At 39.0% G+C, this 19,595-nt stretch overlaps 1 protein-coding gene across 4 annotated transcripts in view; it reads left to right on the top strand.

The window, feature by feature from the left end:
• LOC119653660 (aquaporin AQPAn.G-like) overlaps nucleotides 1–19,595 on the top strand; it is a 232,047-nt gene that overhangs the window by 149,462 nt on the left and 62,990 nt on the right. The window contains exon 1 of one of the 4 annotated variants that reach the window (XM_038058489.1): nucleotides 16,512–16,964. The exons of the other annotated variants lie outside the window; for them this stretch is intronic. The gene's annotated coding sequence lies outside the window, so the exon portion shown is untranslated. Of the gene's footprint in view, nucleotides 1–16,511; nucleotides 16,965–19,595 lie in introns of those variants that run through there. 4 annotated transcript variants of the gene reach the window in all.

The following is a 19,595-nucleotide window of genomic DNA, read 5'->3' as shown; positions in this document are numbered from 1 at the left end:
CTTGAAGAAGGGAAGGGGGTCTGCCTGTAGTTTGAATTTTCTCTTTTATTTTTTCTGTGGTGGAGCCATTCCAGTCGCTGTCCAGCTTATGTTGTCGTTAATAAATTTTCATAGTTTTTCCACGTTACTTGGTTCGTTTAGTTACTACCTCTCGGAGTCCCTCTGAAGTCGTCACTGGCGGAAGATCTGCGCCATTTTCTCTTCATCTCCTTTTATCATTTTCTCGCACCCTATCTCGTGCCGTGCTGTCTCCCACACTACTTCGTCAGCCTTTCATAAGTCTCGCTGATGTTTGATAAGATCCAAGAGTTCCCTCAACTCCATTATAGCCTTTTGAATATCTATCGAGATATTTCACCGAACGCCACCGTTATTCAAGCCTTATTTTCTTCAAGATCTCTTAGCTCTTGTCTCTTCCTCAGCCTTTATCTTTCGGATAAGGTCCATCCGCTCCAGTGAAACAACTTGCGTTGCCAATCGATTGACGACCTCGTTAGTGAATCAGATACTCTTACGCGGAGCTGTCTCTCTCCCCCTGGACTACCAGAGATAGTATTATCTACCAACTCCGCTATTTTCCGCTGCCTTCTTCACTTGGGCAGTAAAAAGGTCCGGGTAGCAGACCGCTTTAACTTCTCATTTCTCACAAAATGATTTATGTTGGAGTACACCATTGCAGTTGTGAGGACGGAAGAATGCTATATTTGTTAGAAGGCTTGGTCACCATAGCTGATCTATGGTATCAGGTATCAGGAAGGGCACTTATAGGTTGACACAAGTTGTGATAAGAGTTTGTGGTTAGAGCGAAGATCAAGCGCTAGCTAGGAATCCGTTTTAACGAAGCCTACAATAAGAGTTAAATAATGTCATAACTTTGAACATTCTTGCAGCCCTACAACGTTATTTTCAGGACCGAAGTAATTGCAACATTAACTTAAGAGCCGTTTTCTCAGGATGTACTATATTAAAAGCATGTACTGGACGCCAAATTAAAAAATTAGTTTACCATTAGGCTAGCTACTGGCTATCTAAAGCCACCAAATCAAAGGTGTGAATTGACCTGACGATTTCCAATGTTTTAACAATTTTTGACGGCCCACAATCGTCCCTCGGTCTGTTCACTACATTTTTAAGGTTTTGTTTTGTTTTTGTTGTATTGTATTTTTCTATCTTAATCAACCGTCTGGAAAGTTTATTATTTATTTGATCATCGAGGATCCATTCATTCAATTACTACCGAAGTAAACCTATAAATTTGGCAGCAAACATTACTTACCTTACCCACTCATATCAGTTTTTCGGTACATTTCAACCGACAGTGGGATAGTGAGAGTTGCTTACGATAATAATCAAGTCATCCACCCAAATCAAAGTCCTAAACTGATTATTTTCTCTAGTAAGTTTCAAGTTTAAAAGCAAACAATAAGTTTTGGATTTTCAACCGATGGATAAGGTAAATGTACTAATAATAGTAAAACACCGATTAAAAATCATCACCACTTCGGAATGATGAATCGACGATGTTAATTTATAAACTAATCTCCTTCTGAGTTTCATTTAACTGATATCGTACACTTTTCATTTGTTCTATGACTTGACGCAAATATAAGCTGATGAAACCCTAAAGCTGATGGTGACTGCTAATGCCATATAATAACACAAAGACAATATTGAGCCAGAGCAACATTGTTTTTGAAATTCCTGCATTTCCACATTTTGAGCAAAACAGCCAAAGGCTTGGTAGAAGCAACGCTTTTTTGATGAGAACTGCTTGACGTTCTAGTTGCGTTGCTCAGTAATGCAAGTAGGAAAAGTGAGATTACTAATCAGACTGGTTTTATTAGTGTTTATATTCAATCTGACTCTGCTTTGCCTACTTCTTCAAATCCGAAGCCATTTGATCAAGGTCCATGACTCGTTGAGAGAACATGCAGATGTCATCAGCGCAGTGGAGATGTTTGAAGGAAGGTGCATAGCCCTTTAAACCACTTTACATTTGCCAGCTAAGGTAGCATAAAGAGAAAACCTGTGACAAGAACCAATGACAGAATGGAATGCCATCGAACTCCGCTTTGTAATCTCTTGCGAAATTTTACCTTGATGCACCATTCCTCAATAATAACCCGAAGGGTGCTGATATACTCAGTACAGAAGGATCTACAGGGGAAACGAGCCTGTTCCTTACCAATCAAACTTCGAGATATTCTTTGATGTGTTCCAGAATGTGGAAACCACAGAATTGTCATTTTCCACCACACTTTTATTTTAAGCAGTAGTCCGTATCACATGTAATAGAGGTTGTCATATCAGTCACTAAAGGTGCAATTGCAAGGATCGCAAGATCGGTCAGTTTAAACCCAATTGTCCTTATCACAAGCCCTGTGCTCGAGAACTTGCATTAACAACGAAGTGGTGAAAGTTCACCACTGTTATTATGGTTACGAAGATCATACTTCCCCATGCTCGAGCAAAGTGTTGTCCCTGCCCACTTTCGTATTCATAAAACCCACCACGATCACAATGAAGTCTTTGTCAGCAACAGTGTGATAAAAGACCTTTTGCGACAAACAATATTTTGAGTGTATTCTTAAAACACAACTCAATGGACGTACAGTATTCCATTTTAACGAGATGGCAGTATCAAATTGAAAGTACGGATTAGAGAAAAACAAAAAAAAGAAACTTATAAAGACTAATAAGACGTATTTTTCAAATTCATTTAACATAACTGAACGGTCCTTCGGCTGTTGTTTTACTGACGATTCAAGCTTTGAGGACATCGTCCAACTCTATAAAAGTCTCCATGTAATTGTTTTCTTGTTAGATGTTCATATTCAGGCCTCTAGAATAAACCTTCCGTTGAAGCTTACCCCAGAAAATCAATTAAAGCCCTAAACTATCAAAACGAGCATTCTTGAGGCCTTCAATACTGTTGTCTATGTGCGACCCATTTCAAAGACGTTTTAGCTATATTAAATTTGCAGGATACTGGTCCGCAAATTTCGCTTTTACGTCCTTATTGAGTTCTCCGAATACATTCTTAAACCTCTTGTCTAGTTGTTTGAAATGCAGTTTGGAAACCAAAAGTCCAAATCGGTTTTGTGATGTGGCAAAGGTTACCCATTGGAGATTGAGTAAACCAGTAATCAGCCACGAAAGGCAACGGGTTGGAACTCATTTTAAAAGTTATTCAGTTCTCATTTTAACATTGGTTAATATAAATAAGTAAGTAGGCTGGCGGAAATATGTTTTTTTTAATTACCAGCTTTGTGCTAGCTAAAATACTATTTATAGTATTCTGACCAATTCTTAGTTGGTACGGGTAAGGCTGAAAGAAGTCGGTGGAAGACGTTATTACCGCTGGGTCCTGCTTGTATACCAAATTATTTCTATTATAATATATTTTCTCTGTCATTATCCTCTTCTTCAATAACACTGTCTTTGTTATCGTCATCAGAATTTAAAGTTGATCAACATCAGCACATGCGTTATCATCGAAGGTGTCTAGTTCACCTTCTTCAATCGGATAAATCATTAACTGCTCTTAATATTTGATCTTAAATTCCTTATATTCCCGATTTACATATGAATACGTTTGGAAATAGCTTCTCACTTGGCCCGAATCCTTTTAGTGTCCGAATTGCTTAGTAGTTAATTTATTAGGCCACCAGACTGGAGGATCACGATTTAAAACCGACTGATGGCAGGGGGGCTTGGAATGAGGTGCTCTAACACGCTACAAGCTCTAGATTCAAAGTTTGGTTGTTACATCATCGATTAAATCTTCATTATCTATTTTCATTGTCTTTAGCCTTTGTCCCGCTCGGTAGCAGGGTTCGAAAAATCTTCGATTCCGAATCTTCCAACGATTTCAGTAACCGAAATCGAATCTTCTCTTCCTCGTTGCAGTATCATAACTAATTGCATTACGCTTTTCCACTAATAAACGCTTACTATAATTTCCTATAATGCAGCAATTCGATTAGCGTATGAACTGAACGCTTTTTAATTGAAGCAAAAAAGTAAAACTTCCAGTACATGGGGCTAGAAAAAACTTTAAGCGAAAAAAAAAGTTTTGACTGAGTTCAAAGTCACAAATATTTCGATGTGGTGTTACTGACATATATACAAATATCAGAGCTTTCCGTATGACGTTTTTGATTTGGCATTTTTGCCCAGTGTTTGCCACCGGAGCTTCTGGGAAAGAACGGGAAAGTAACTGAGCTTTCAATAAAATTAAGCAAAGAAGCTAATTCAAAAGTCCATTTTAACAAAACATGTACAAGTGATAGGACCACTTACACGCCATGTTGCAATAGGTTGAAAACGTGTATATGGCAAAGTCTTCTGTTACTTACGTTTAGATTGATTTTTCACGCTAAGATAGATGAGATTACATACCAATGAATCATATGGAATTACTTGTCTAATTACATGCAAATGAAAAATTGTGCTCGATGTGGACTTTAAAACATCACAAAGCCTTTCATACCTGTAGCACTCAACTTACAATTTTTATTTTATTTTTTTATTAAAATTGGTTTACTTCAAGGACCCGTTCCCGGAAACTACCCAATCGAAATATCTGAAAACATATATGGTGGTCAATGCGCATGGTGGTGGCCTCGAAATACTCTACATACCGATACCTGTTCAAATAAAGTTAATAATAGCGTTACAATATTTATTATAAGTATATTTTTTAAGTTTATCTTAGAATCATCAACTATTGCAGTGATATAAACCATATTATAGTGCATAATACTGCCTAGTTTTGTGGAACAACTTTGACCTATTATCAACAGAGTTATAATAGGTCAAAGTTGTGACTTTTGTGCAAATTTCCTGCATTGTACGACTTTGAACGTCAGTCTCATACTAAAGTGAACGGTCTGATAAATTCGATGCATAAACATTTCGAGCTGAATACAAACGACCATTCAAATATACTTAAAGCGAAGACACAGCGCTCGCAAGGCATTCATGTCTCTTCGAAGACTCTTTTATGCTCCACATCTTAGCCGGAAGGTTAAGATTATTTGCTATCTTACTTTGGTTAGACCAGTGCTCAACTACAGGTGTGCTATCTGGTTTAATTTGAGTGCTAGCCAAATGGAGAAAATAAGGATCTTTGAAAGGAAATGTCTGCGTGCTTGCACGGGGCTTAATAGGACTGCTTCGTCAAACTATGAGCACTATATAACTAATGAAGTGATGTATGCAGCTGCTGCTGTGCCAAGAATCGACACAGTTATCGTCAGATTGATTCGGAATCATATAGTACGATCTGCTTCGCATGGTGAGAACCCTTGGGTTTCGCAGCCGTTCTACCCAAATGATGGGTATTTCGAGAAAACTCTCACAACAGGCTTCATTCCTCCCGAAGCGTTCGTGTATCTTGACAGGAATGGTCTAATTCTTGATTCTGCCGGTGATCCGGTTATGTATCATATACATAGACGGGCCACGGACAAAAGGATAGAATACCCCCCGAATTTGACAGTGGGGGCTCCGGGATTCGACTGGAGATACTCCAGAGCGAGAGCAATTGACATTAAGCGGGATGAAAAAGGGAAATCTTGGTACTGGTGGCTGCGGGATGCCGGTTAGCGGTGGCCGTGCTCAGTTCTGCCATTTGTTTTTTTTTTGTATGGATGTTATTGTAAAAAAAAAGAAAAAATGTATGAGATGCCATATGTTCTTTAATGTACGTCCTCGAGTCAACATTGTCCCTAAAATCGCCGGATGCTATTTTCAAGATTGACGAGCTCTTTTTTCAATTAGGGATTAAGAATTCTCTGAAAATATTCCATGCTTGTCATGAGATCAAGTAAAACGAATCGAAATTTATAGGAAAGCAATCTACAAATTTTCATTTTTCTTCTTGTAATTATAACGTTAACCACGGCTTCGATAAGGGAAAACTTATCATTATTCACGGCTTCTATAAAGGAAAACGTATGTCTTTCGACTAGCCTACAAAGCCATGAATTGGTTTTTGAAATGTGTGTACCCTCCGCAGAAACGGGATTGAGAACCCGTAAAATGTTCATTTTCTCTAACTTAAGTTAGAACTTCAGCAATACAAGCTGGGTATGCTAGGGTTAGCGAAGTCAGATGGATAGACTTGGGAAAGCACCCTCCTTCCTTTTGCACTGTACTATTACATTTCAGACTTGCGGAAGTAATCATGAATCCACTGTTAACCGAAAGCTTGCCGCTTCCGCAACATGCAACGTCATTACCTGGAGTAAGTTTCGGACAGATATCACAAATATAGTCCAGGATTTCGATAGTACATTGTCCAGCCGGTTCAGAATGAACTTCAGATGTAGAAGTTTGCGAAAGGTGCAAAGGTGGGCTCTGACAATACTTTCATCGGACATATGATAGGGTTTCAGTGATCGTAATGAAAGCAGTGATAGGTTTAAAATTTTTGCAACTTTCACAGTCTTAGTCAGTCATGAGTAGCACATTGTTCGAGCACAGAGCTTGCCATAAGGTCATCTGGGCTTGAACTGACTGGCAGCGTACAAGCAATCAGACGGACCACATTGTGGTCAGTAGTATATTTAGGAGCTGTATTCTGGATGTGCATAACATGAGAGGCACTGAAATAGTCCTCGAAAGGGATCACCACTTGATGGTCGCTAGCCTTCGGTTTCGGGTTTAGTCCGTTGTTTCTCCCACTGTTGAAGAGCTTCGAATTATCGTGTAATCGAAGGGCACATGTTTTGAATAGTCCACCTGAGAATATTGAGAATTATTGGTCTTGACGCCAATAATCTTTTGTTAAACGCCATTCATTGCCTGCCTGAGTAAAGCATGGGAGCGGACCGATAAACCTAATGGGTTTGAAGTCTCAATTGATCGCTGCGAATGACAATGAACGTGACTCGTTCGAGCTCCGATACCTTGACAAATTTTGGGAAAATGTAAAATGGTTATCATTTCTGATGCAGATCCGATGAAATTCTCTTGAGGATAAGATTGTTAATCACCGTAACATGTCGATAAGGGCACTGCTCGTCTAAATATAGGAAAAAATATAGTTCAAAATATTTCTACCATCAACGCACTAAATTGGCATAACGTAAAGGCATTGATGGTCTCCCTGTGGAATTAATCATCCCATTCACTATGGTTTCTGTAAAGTTGCTACTCCCACTTATTCTTGGAAGCTTCCCTAGAGAGTGGAAGAAGGGGATATTCGATGAAATTCTGGAAAAGAGCACCCATATTGAGTATTCTATTTTCCGGGTTATTTGTGTGCTTTTTGCTGTCGTGGAGATAATAGCTAAAATAATACTGGAACTCATTAAAAAAGACCTTGCTGGCCTCGGCTCTGGATCCAATGCGAATTCTAATACAACAGTATGTCGAGTTCGAAAAAAGTTTCGACAACGTTAACAGCGAGTGTTATGTACAGGGGGTTCGAAACTAATACCAGAGCGACATATCTGGCGCAATATGTCACTGTAAAATGGGTCTAAAATGGAATGCTGTCGTCTACATTATATCTTCTTGTTATCCGTGACGTTCTCCATGTTGCCTTATCCGGAAGATGTAGTGGGGTTCAAAGGTCCAAACGGTGGATTTAAAAAAGACTGTGGTAACGAACTAGATGCCGCTCGGCGATTCTGTTGTTTTATCCAAAATCTGAATGAAACTATCTCAACACCGACATCAACTTGAGACCAATGTGCCCGCCATAGTTACTTACTCTCCTCATACTCACTCAACTCCCACTCTACATACAGATGCCGCAGAGCAGTCGACAAGGATTACAAGCTTCTCGGGAGGTCATGGAAAGAGCTGAAGTGGATTTTGTCACGATGCTGCTTAGTCTCGTTTAAGGGCAATGGGGAATCGACAATCATATTTGGAAGTAATAAGCAATGCAGACTTTCCACACTGTCGCCAAGGCATTGTTTGGTGTTGTCATCTTTTCTTTCAGTCGAGGGATGCATGTACATTGATAAGGTAAAAGATTTTATGATTTCTGTGTTATTATAAGTGGCACATTATTCATGCATAGAGCCAGCTAAACGATTTCGTTTCAATTCACAATCACACGACTATCGAATGGAAGGCTTCTTAAGTAAGTCATATCTATTTAAGTAATGTCTTTTAATAAATCGAGATAAATTAGCTGATAAAAGCATTTTTATCCAATCATAATATCAACGCGTCATAGTTAGCATGCTATCATTTCCATAAAAAATGCAAATATTCTCCGAACAACCACTTACCTGTTGTAATAAACAGGTGATTTCTAATTTACATATATTCATACGTTCACTAACCAATAATTGTATCTAAGATGGTTAAACAATTAAAATGCATCGATTAAATCCCCGTGCATACCATCTAAATCATGATTCCGCAAAACAATTTTCTACCATCCTCCTACCCTCTTCCCTACGTCCTAATAATTCATTAAATGCTATTTCTTCATCAATTCGATGGTAATTAGTACGTGCGGCCCATAGCTCATTAACACAAGTAATAAAAAATAGAATGGCTAACGCCATGTAAATATAATTCTAAAGTAGTTTCTCTAACGTGAGTGTTTGGGCTGCGTTTAAACGATTCATAGAACTCCTTGGATTGACCATCAGCTCCCATGGTAGGCGCGGTGCGATTGTAATATGATCAAATAGGCCTCAGACGCGTGGACTTGTTTGGGTTCCGATTACCCCCTAGCCACACTACAGTACAATGAGCATGAAGCGGAACAAACGAGCATTATGGCTCAGTATCAACGACGGCAGCCAAACTGTTGTGTTTGCGCATACACCTGTTCTACCTGCGGAGATGTTAAGGGGGTTACATACCACGAATTTTCAGGAAAATTTTCAGGTGAATATAAAGAGCATAAAGTAAGGAAAAATGTACAACAAGTCAAATATTGTCTCAAACTGTTGAACAACCTGGATACTATGTCCAGTTCATTTTATTGCAGACAGCACTAAATAGTCATAGTTGAAGTGTATAGTGACTTGTTAGTCAGTGACCAATGATTGGAAGAAATTAAAGTACCACTTAGCTACAGAAGGCTTCACCCATTTCCCAATCTGGCTAGTATAGGGTTTGTCAACAGAAGTTTCTACGGGGTTATGCTTACAGCAGTCTAGATATAGTATGATTGTATCTTTCCTGAAGAAGCTGACCATGAAATTTTAATGATTTTACATATGATCCGAAGATGGAAAAACTGCAATTGACTATAAAATTTGTATCTCCTATGAATATTCGTAGCTCCATTGCCCAGTTGGTTCCCCTCTTCACGCGGCGATACTATAATTAATGTCGGAAATTTCGGATATCGCACAATGATGCAAAGGACGAAACGAAACGAAACGGATATCCTCCGTTCCGGCGTAGTCATAATGAATTATATCGCTAATCTAGCACAAAGCCTTCATTTCTTAAACAGGTATTATCTACTTCCTCTGAGCCATAGAGGCCACCAGACTGACTAACAGTGCAGGAGTTGTAGGAATTTGGTCATAAAACAAGATGATTCGTCGATGACAAAATACACGACGACGACAAAAGACAGCAGTTATTGCCTCATCTCTACCCTAGGACAAACGTGACCGAAGTGGTTAATAAGTGTTGTTTGCCCCTTATAACTTAAACTTATAACTGAATTCATAAAGACGACGAGTATGAATTATATTTAAAACAACAACCGCTCAAAATAGAGGGGTCTGTGGACAATCAATAGTGGGGGAAAGTTTCTTCCTAATTGGTCCGGTCCGCTACCAAGTGTCAGGATTCTTTCATTTTCCCAACCAAAATTTAAATCTTTAATCTGGCAGATTCGGATCCCATATTGGGCGCCATTACAAAACGCATAACCTAAATTTGAAGAATAAAGTTGAAAAAATGTTGGGGCGGGAATGCTCCAGATCTTCATGCTTTAGAGAATACGTACGTTAATTTGAAGATTCTATCGGACCACCCTATTTCTTTGTTTTCACAACTATTTTTCTATTTTGAAAATCATACAGCGTTCTGTCCCCGCCAGTTACACGATTAGCAAATTGATTTTAGTAGAATTTTCTTTGGTTACCTTTTTATCGTACCATGGGTAGACTTGAGGGGATGGGAGATATTGTCTGCTATTTGTAGTCTAGCCTAAAATTAATAGACCAGTAGCTTCCTCCAAACTACAATTTTTATTTATCAGTGTAGATATATATTTCGGGAGCAACTTACCCCATTCATTAGTATGAAACCCTGCTTGTACTGATGAAGGGGGTAAGTTGCTCCCGAAATATATATCTACACTGATAAATAAAAATTGTAGTTTGGAGGAAGCTACTGGTTTATAAATCTTAATTCGCATTCCCATTGGTTGCTGATGTCCGCATCCCATCCCATTGGTTGCTGATTAGTACGAACAGTAACGTTCTTGTCAAGCACATATGCCCGGGTAATTTTTCAGTGAATTCGAAAAATGTAATATTGTAGTACACTATTAGGTTCTGTATTTTGAGGTCTAGATTTGATGAAAAGACACCATTATGATTTTTTTTAGATTTCAAATTTTTTAGTTGGGTTTCTTAGACCAGACCTATCTCACTTTAACTTTGAACTGTCTACCTCCTACCTGTCATCTCCAGGATGCTGAACTGTATTCATGAAAAGAATTAGGATTGTAAATCATATAATTGCTTCCACACTGGTCACTAAATGCTTGGAAATGAAAATAGATCCGAAGCTCAGCTTGAAACAAAACGTGGTACGCTCAATTCGAATTTCAATATATTACGGCCTCTTTTACAGCTTCACCCAGTTTCTGGAGTTGGTTCACATAGTCTTCTCTATTCTGGTAGAAAAAACTTTAGGAAATGAGGATTCGGTTTCGGCTGGTATGAAGCAGAAGGCATGACGCGTCAGGCTCTCAAAGAAAAACTAGGATTCATCGCCGACGATGATTGAGCCGAGAAAATGTTTTTAGCACGAGTATAAGAAAAAAATTGACAAATTCTTTTGGTAACTCACTGAGTGATGTTGACGATTAACGCTTTTACCAATGCATACTGCTAGATTCAGGATGAAATCGAAGCTGATGACTTGGTTATTTGGTAACCTATATGAGGTCAGTCAAGCGAAACTCGAATTGCGGCTTCGAAAAACTATCCGTGAATTCAATGATGGGGGAAAATTGGCTGTAAATAACCGTATCTATTATCTTCCTATTGTGCTTATTAGGTAGATTGAGCAATGCAATGATGGGTTTTTTGATTGTGCTAGGCTTTGGAAATTAAACTAGTTTCTGCTGGAACTACATAATGGAGCCAGATATGAGATTGTCCATAATTTCTAACGCCAAACATTCTGCAGTGGTCGTTTTCCACTCGATCGTCACTCGGGGTTATGGAAATTTGATTTTGAAATTTGCCATAACCACCGATGGCGACCACGCGCTCTTGTCAGGCCGTTTCAGCAAAGGGATCCATACAGCACAGTCATCCGTTTGTCAAACGAAGAACAATGAACATTCATCGTTAACTAGTAGCGCAAAGGAGATCGAAAGTGAATCAGAGAAAGCATGCTTTCCTATTTGCCTACAAAAGACTTCAACTGCCATAAAGGCTAATCGAGGATAACTTTCGAGCACATACGCTTAAAATTGTCTAATAGTTTTCATTATTATCTTAGGCAATTCGCGAACACTGAATACTTATGACAGGTTAGCGTAAACGACAGTGATCCTACAAAAACTAAGGAGGGCAAACATCAAATCAAATTTCTATTCCCCAACCAATGTGAATTTAACAAAAACGAGAAAATACAATATTACCTAGAACTAGAATCCCAGTGTGGATAACTTCAGGCGAAGAACTTTAAGCCTTTTGCGAGCTAAGTGTAACTGCATTGAATAATACCTCTTTTATCTATCTGAATTAAATACTTGTTTCCATGTGATGACGAACAGAGATAGAAATCGCTTCTTTTTATATAGTCGCAAACACGACAAGGGTGCAATTTATATCCAACTTAAAACCACTAGTACTATCCATCTGTTGCCACTTTCGGTCACACTGCTCCCAGGGCAGAAGTGAGGCAGCGTCTGATGAGTTACATCTGCCCTGGACGAAACCGTTAGTCATTCTTTCTATTAAATATGGAATGGTTTGGTCCCAGGGCAGAGGCGAGGCAGCATCTGATGAGTTATATCTGCCCTGGACGAAACCGTTAGTCATTCTTTCTAAATATGGTAGTTTTCAAGGCAAACAATGTGAAATTAATGCGCCAAAACACTAGAACTTCCATATTTAAGTGAATTTGCTCTAGATCAGGACCACGTTTTCTCGCATTTAATATGTAATATTCCTAAATTTTACCATCATAAAGGGGACACCCTGTAGAATGAACGCTTCAAACACATCAAAACCTCTGCTAAAAGGACCAATGTGCAATTTGGTCCGATTATTACTAGGAAGTGTAGAAGACATCAAGGTGTTACGTCAATTAACCATTTTGTCTAGGAAGAATACACCTTCCTCGTGAAATTCGATAAAGTACTCCTCCCATTTCAATAGTTTATTGGTAAGTACAATAGCTTAACTTTAATATTCTTCATCACAGAATCTAATGGCTAGCAACACTGCTTCTGTCAGTCTTATGTGGTGCAACGTCTACTTTTATCGTAGCAAAGACTTCACTATAAAATTTCATCTATGAATTATTTTGCATTATAGAAGCTTTAGGACACCATCTTTGTTCTCGATCATGGTTTCCCGTCCAAATTTTTGTATAACTTTTTTTTTGTGACGATTTTTTGGAATGCATTCAAGAACTTGACTTGATAGTACATTTATTATTGAAGATCCAGTAAGATTGCGCTTATAGCGATCGGTAACAGCTAAGCGAGTATACAGTACAATAATCCGTACGGAATCAGGGTACCCGTAACGGTACAATACAGTACACTGTAGGAAGTAACGTAGTCAGGCATGCGCTCGCCCGAGATTATTACCCTGATTTGACCCAGGTATTTTTTATTCACAGCTGTGTCGACTGATATCTGACATCAAGTCACGATAATAAATCCCTCTCCTCCAAACTAATGGTTAATCAAAACTCAACCTTCTTTATGATAATTTTCGTAATGTAAAAATCATAGATATATATGGTTCTCCTAGTCCTTTATATGGGACATAACGAGTCAACCACACCGGTAATGTACTTCAACTCCGCACTCCCCCCCCCCCCCCCCCCCCCTGCACTGTTCTACCGTACGTAGTTCTGAGGTTATCCCCTCATAGGCACTCCCGAGATAGACGTTTCCATTGAAGCTTTTGAACAACAGTGATGGTCACTTCCCATGTACTACTCCCATATAGTAACACAGAGAGAACACTGATGGTTCAACATAATGTTAACGTGCAGTTGCATTTTTGAACAAAACAGCGAAGGTTTGCTTGCTTCCTTTTCTAAATATTGAGTCATTTGGCAAGCCCCATAACTCCCTGCCAAGATAGCAGAGAAGAACATCACCGACAATGAGAAGAAAAAGTATCAGTGGCAGGATGCAACTCTGGCAGACTCCGATTTGTACTTCAAAGTGCTCTGAGATCTTACATCGATGCAGGGTGTGACATTTTGCGCCGTAAAATGTCATTCTGATAATATGTAGCTATTAATTCCTCTGGGATGCCCCTCCTGCATAGAGTATTCCATATACACGCCATATTCGTGCTATCGAAGAATTTCTAAAAATCGATGGCAGCAGATGGAGGGAAGACTTAAACTCCGTACACTACTCCATGATGATCCACAGCGTGTTGAGGTGGTCAATACAAAAGGATCCAGTGCGGAATCCAGCCTGCTTACGGTTGATCACGTTTTCGAGGTGCAGCTGGACGCGTTTCAAGATATACGCAAATAATAATAATAATAATCGTTGGCGCAACAATCCATGTTGGATCAGGGCCTTGAAGTGTGTTAGAGCACTTCATTCAAGACCGTAACGGTACACTCTGAGGCAATGTGGTCAGCATTGCGCTCGCCCGAGATTATTACCCTGATTTGACTCAGGTACTCATTCACAGCTGAGTCGACTGGTGTCCGACGTCAAATCACGATACAAATTCCACTGCCACCAGCGAGATTTGAACCGCGACCTTCCGTACGACAGCCTTGCGCTCTAACCACTCAGCTATCCGGACACTACGCAAATAGCCCTCCAATTATCGCATTCGGAATCTTAACGATGATCCCCTTCCATCACTCGGATGTCAGATTCCCAGCGTTTACAAATTATTGGAAGTAACAACAGAAATTGCAGGAGCTACACGCCAAGACTGACGGCATTACTGCGTTTGAGTGCGTTGATCTCAATGATAATTTCGCTTCTGTTTGGAGGAGTAGTCCTTATCCGCATGTTAAAGTGACTTGCCATATCATCCACGAGAGTAGAAATTTAACTGGCTGTTCTACGATTCAAAATCGTGGTGAAGACCACCTTCCAGCTCTTTAGCTGCTCATCATCGTAGATGAGAAGTCAAGCATCCATCATAGGAAAGACTTACGTCTACCTGCAAACTTTTTCGTAATATCGGTATATGGAGTGACTCATTTTTTTAACGACAGCTTCTGCTTCCCATCTCATAGTTAAACAGAGTTTTTCACTTACCATTTATATTTGCCCTTAGAAGTCTACTTTGAAGAGCAAGAAGTCGTTCCCATCTCTGCTTTTTTAGGTCCTATTCATGTTTAGTACTTTGTTATTGTTTGGTTTCCGATTAAGATCGAAAACCCTCAATCGAATTCCAATTCGGCGGAGACTTCAAAATGTACAAAGTATGCCTTATGTCGATTGTATACTCAAGAACAAAAAGCATAACGAATAAGAAATGATTCCCTTATTTAGACCCAGAACACAGATATATTGAGATTCTTCTGCAAACTGAATAATTAAAAGATTTTCGTTACTACTACACTGCAGCAGAAACAATCCTTCTTTTTCATAAGAAAAGTATTTATCCGAAGATAACAGACAGTTACCGAAACCTCTTTTGCAAAAATCGGCAGACTTTTTGGTACCCATTTCAGTCACTTTATCTCAAAATCGACGAATATTGGAATGTTGAGTAAACTTTTAGGTTCTTAAATAACTGGGAAGTGACCATCCCAGTAAGTATTTTGAGAATGGTTTCATCTACGACAAAGATAAGCTAACGTGTCCGTAAGTGGTAGGCATGCATTGTTTATACTTGAATAGTCTATCACCCCTCTCGGTTTCTAGCAATGCGCTTCAGCTCACCACGACTTATTGTATAATTATATGATTCTGTCTGGGTCCAAAGTTTCACCTAGAGTTTAAGATAAAAGTTCACAGTTAAATAGCTGAAGCTAAAGGAATGATAGTATACCTGGCATAATTTCAACCCCAAACCTGGATTTTCTCTAAGCTTCCCCCGTATTTGCTAATTAAAAAAGAGAGCAACAGCGCCTAGTAAGTAACTTCTACCCTGGAACAGCCTGTATATGAAATTTTTAAACTTGCGAATCTTGCTGAAAAGGAGAGGTTAGATGCGAACTCAGAACTCTCTCAATCAATGAAAATAAATGTAACCTTTTATATTGATTTTCTGCTTTAGGACGCCTAGTTACTCTCTAGGACGCCTAGCTGTTTCTCAGGCTGACTATTTTCTCAGCTCGCTTAATATTCCCAGCATCATAACATATTGAAGAGAATTTTTTTCTTATAGTTCCCTTCATTAAGCGTAAAAAATTCAAAAGCAACGTGATGTTTTCCTGATTTGAGTTCTTCCGGGGCTTTTTTGTGTTCGCTTCAAAAGTTTGATGAGTTTCCAAGTGGTCATTGATTTCAAGTGGATGGTCACAAAAACTGTACACCTCAAAGTTTCACACAGTGTCCTACTTAAGACGTTTTTTGCATGAATCGATTTTAATTTCCGTTTTCACAGTCTTTAGTAAACGGCTATTACCTTAATCTAACCACCGCCCCTTGTTTTCTAAGACTCCGCCTAGAAACACTCTAGACAGAGTCTACTTATCTAGTTGGCAGCTTATCTGAAAATCACCTGTTCTTGAATTACATCACGACAATCGAAATTTAACTCATATTTCCAATTTTCCATTATGAAGTCAATGATTCACGTCTGGCGCGTGGTATGCATGCACCATTGTCTCTGTCCCGGTAAATTGTCGTCAAGTACTGATCATGAGAAACGAACATGACGTCGAAAAATCTATATTCGGTGTTAGAATCTATTTTTGAAACAATGCCTGATTTATCTACTTTGGATTTTTTGTTCGCCCAAGGTACCCTTAAGCGAAAGAAAACCACCCCCAACCTTCATTGCAGACCTACACCCTTGCCAGTGCTGCCGACACTGTTTCATGTGTTCACACTCTCTAGTTTATCTACCCAAGTGATAAGACCGGTTCCGGCACGCTTTTCGCGCTCTTATGCGAGCACAGTGCAAATAGCGCAGTGTGGCGTGGCGTGTAGTATTCCAATCGTCGAAACTCCATTCCATGGTTTGTTATCTTCGTCACTTTTGGATTATCTTGGGGTCGTACAAGTGACGACCAGTAAAACGCTTCGCAATCAGCACCACAACTTGTTAACGTCAGTCAGGCGTTACTTGTGCCAATCCATGGTCTCGTGTAGATACTTAGATAGTCAAAAAACAGTCAGAAAATAGACTGTCGGAAATTTTGGCAGGTTCAGAATATACTAGATCGGTTGTAGTGTGTATCGCCTCATGACCCGTGCTGGTCAAAAATTTTGAAGTATCGTCCAGAAATCCTGTGTGACAGTGTTGTGTGAGAAATTGCTGGAAGTACAAAAGTGAACTTGGATGTGATATAGATTTAAATTTTGCAATTTGCAGAAAAGTGAAATTTCGCAAGCACATTCCCTAAGTGACAGAGATTTTAGATCGACTTCTGGAAATTAGATAAATTATTCAGTAAGTGAATGCTCATTTTCCAATTATTTCTCAATATGTAAAGTATCTTTTTTAGACGAACTTTAGGAATCAGGAGCTTGTGATCCTAAGAAAATAAAACCAAGTTTAGTGAGCTTTGATCTGATGTATACAAAATGATACAGAAACTCTTAAAATGATATGCAAAACGTGATTGATCCGTTCTTCTCTTCCGGCTTTGGAAATTGAATTTTTAATTTTTTCAAAAAAAATATTGACATGTATTCGCAGCTTCCATTTAAGATAAACATCTTATTACGTAAATCGAAGGTTGAGCATCAATATTTTTTGGACCCTATTCAAGAATGTTTTAAAAATATTCCATTCTCAACGAAGATTTCTGCTTTTAGTTGTTTGAACTTCTCTTCGTCTGCTCTTATGTTAGCATCCAAATTTGGAAGGTTCACCGACATGGGTTCGGTTTTCAAACCACTAGTGAATGCTGTTACTACAGTTTAAGGTGATTCAGTAGATCAAATTAAAACTTGTTTTGGAGGCGGATCAATGGCTCTTAATTCTAGGTTTCTTCCTAAATACTTAATGCAGCTGCGTATGGCTTTATTCTTATTTTGTAGAAGTGATTTCACCTAATTTGCGTTGGATGCCATTCATTGAATTTGACATGTTTGTCATGGGAATTCACATGAGTAAATTTGAGAATTTTATTGGATTTTGACAGAAATTTTCCAAAATGTGCTGCGAGCTACGGATTAAGTAAATAATGTCCGCTTCATTGATATTTCGAGCACTAAGGCCTGCGTGATACCATCACCGCCGATGTCTATGGTAATGCGCGGTTTACTGATCTAAATTTCTTGATCTCGATATCAAATTGGCTACTTAGATTCTCGATGGATTACGTATTGTTTTGTAAGACGTGGAATCATTTCGAGGTCAGATGTCGATGCAGATACGATGACTCTTTCTGAGAAAAAACAAGTTGATTGGAAAATACTATTGGGGTTAAAGCTGATAATTTACATTTCTGCTTTTGATTTGTGGTTGGCGTAAAAGCGTTTGTAGTAAAATTCTGGTGCTTTGAGGGTTTTTAAGTAAAGCAATAACAGGTTTACTGTATTTTCCAAAATCTCTTTTATATAAGGAAATCAATTTGGTATGATATTAGACGCACATCTTTTGACTTCGCCCGTGGATGGGAAGGTGTGGAATTAAATAATTTTGCGCTTTTTAGAATGTTCTGGCAATAATTAAATTATGTTCGCCAAGTGCTGGCCTTTTTATATTGTGTTCGATGACCAAATGTTTTAATTCGAATTTTCCACTAATTGAATTAATTCTTTCAATATGCTATATAAAGGTCTCTTCTCAAAAATAGATTTCACACCATAACAAATTATATACGCGCATAATAAAGAAAGATTATAAGGGAAATTAATGGAACACAACAGTATAGGCAATTTTTTTCGGAGCAGAGAGTTCAGAACAGCTACTACCCCTCCGAAGGAAATGGTGTAGATGTGGAGACTGATAACTGATGATTATTATTTTATTATTATATTATCCTGTAAATCACAAAATTGTTTTTTAACGGATTCAAAACGAATTTCGATAATCATGCGTGGTTGCTCGAAGACCGATAGGCTGGTTTTGTGGATCTTGTGATTCACTTGAGATGCCTTTGTTCTGAGAAGGGCAGAGACGTCTTCGAACTCTTCTGGGAGAGCCAGATGACGCCCGAGTTCTCCGAAAATATGCAACAACCGCCGAATTATAGAAGCGCTGTTAAAAGCAATAGCTTCCACTTACGTGGTAAACCCAGTTAATGAATCCGGTAGTTTCTAACTTCGGATGTCGATATGAAGGACGTACTGAACTAAGATGTCAATGCTGATGATCACTAATCGAACGTTTGCGACGGTGAACTGTCAGCAGTACGGGTATTGCAGACCCAAATTCAGCGTCATCATGTGTGTATTGTACGTGACGATCCTCGAAGCGTTGCCTGCGTGAAAAATAAGAGTCGATCAAGAACTTCATACGGGTGCTACGATTGAATACTATCTGAGTTGAAGGCGGCTTAGTTAGTTTCACTGGGTGCTGCTGTCGAAAGGGCAAGGCTCTCTGCATTTCTTCGCCTGCAAGCCATACGATTGGTGATATCAGCATCAATGTAGGTTAACTATCGGAGGGAACAACCTTTCTGCTGTTGTTGCCGCTCGATGACTAAGGGCTAGAGGCTAGAGAGATCAGTTGGGCCATACTGAGGCGCCGTTAACTCCTTCAGAATTGGAGGGCGAGTATCGATGGCTGTGACGGAAAGCTGGGAGGAAACTCTGAATTGTAAAATTCAGATAATTTGGATGAGAAAAAAATCAGTGAGTTCAGTTTTTAAGTCGTCTTCGTTAAAAAGTTCTTTCCATTGAAATAATTGACCCATGAGCAGAGCAAGTTGAAATCCAACAGTTGTCAAACTAACTTCGCAATTTTTCTCTGAATCAATGTAACAGTATCCTGGCGTTGTTCTAGTGAAATATGACTATATTCATTAGGAATGGACGTTTTTTCTGTAACATCACTTCAGGCCACTCTAGCTAGGCACAGACTACTTCCACTGTGAGGGTTTGGTGGTGTGGTAACAGTTCCCAGAGGATA

The sequence above is a fragment of the Hermetia illucens genome, chromosome 4 (assembly GCF_905115235.1).
Source record: "Hermetia illucens chromosome 4, iHerIll2.2.curated.20191125, whole genome shotgun sequence".
NCBI lineage: Eukaryota > Metazoa > Arthropoda > Insecta > Diptera > Stratiomyidae > Hermetia > Hermetia illucens.
The sequence above is the reverse complement of the archived record's forward strand: the minus strand, read 5'-3'. Positions and strand labels throughout refer to the sequence as shown.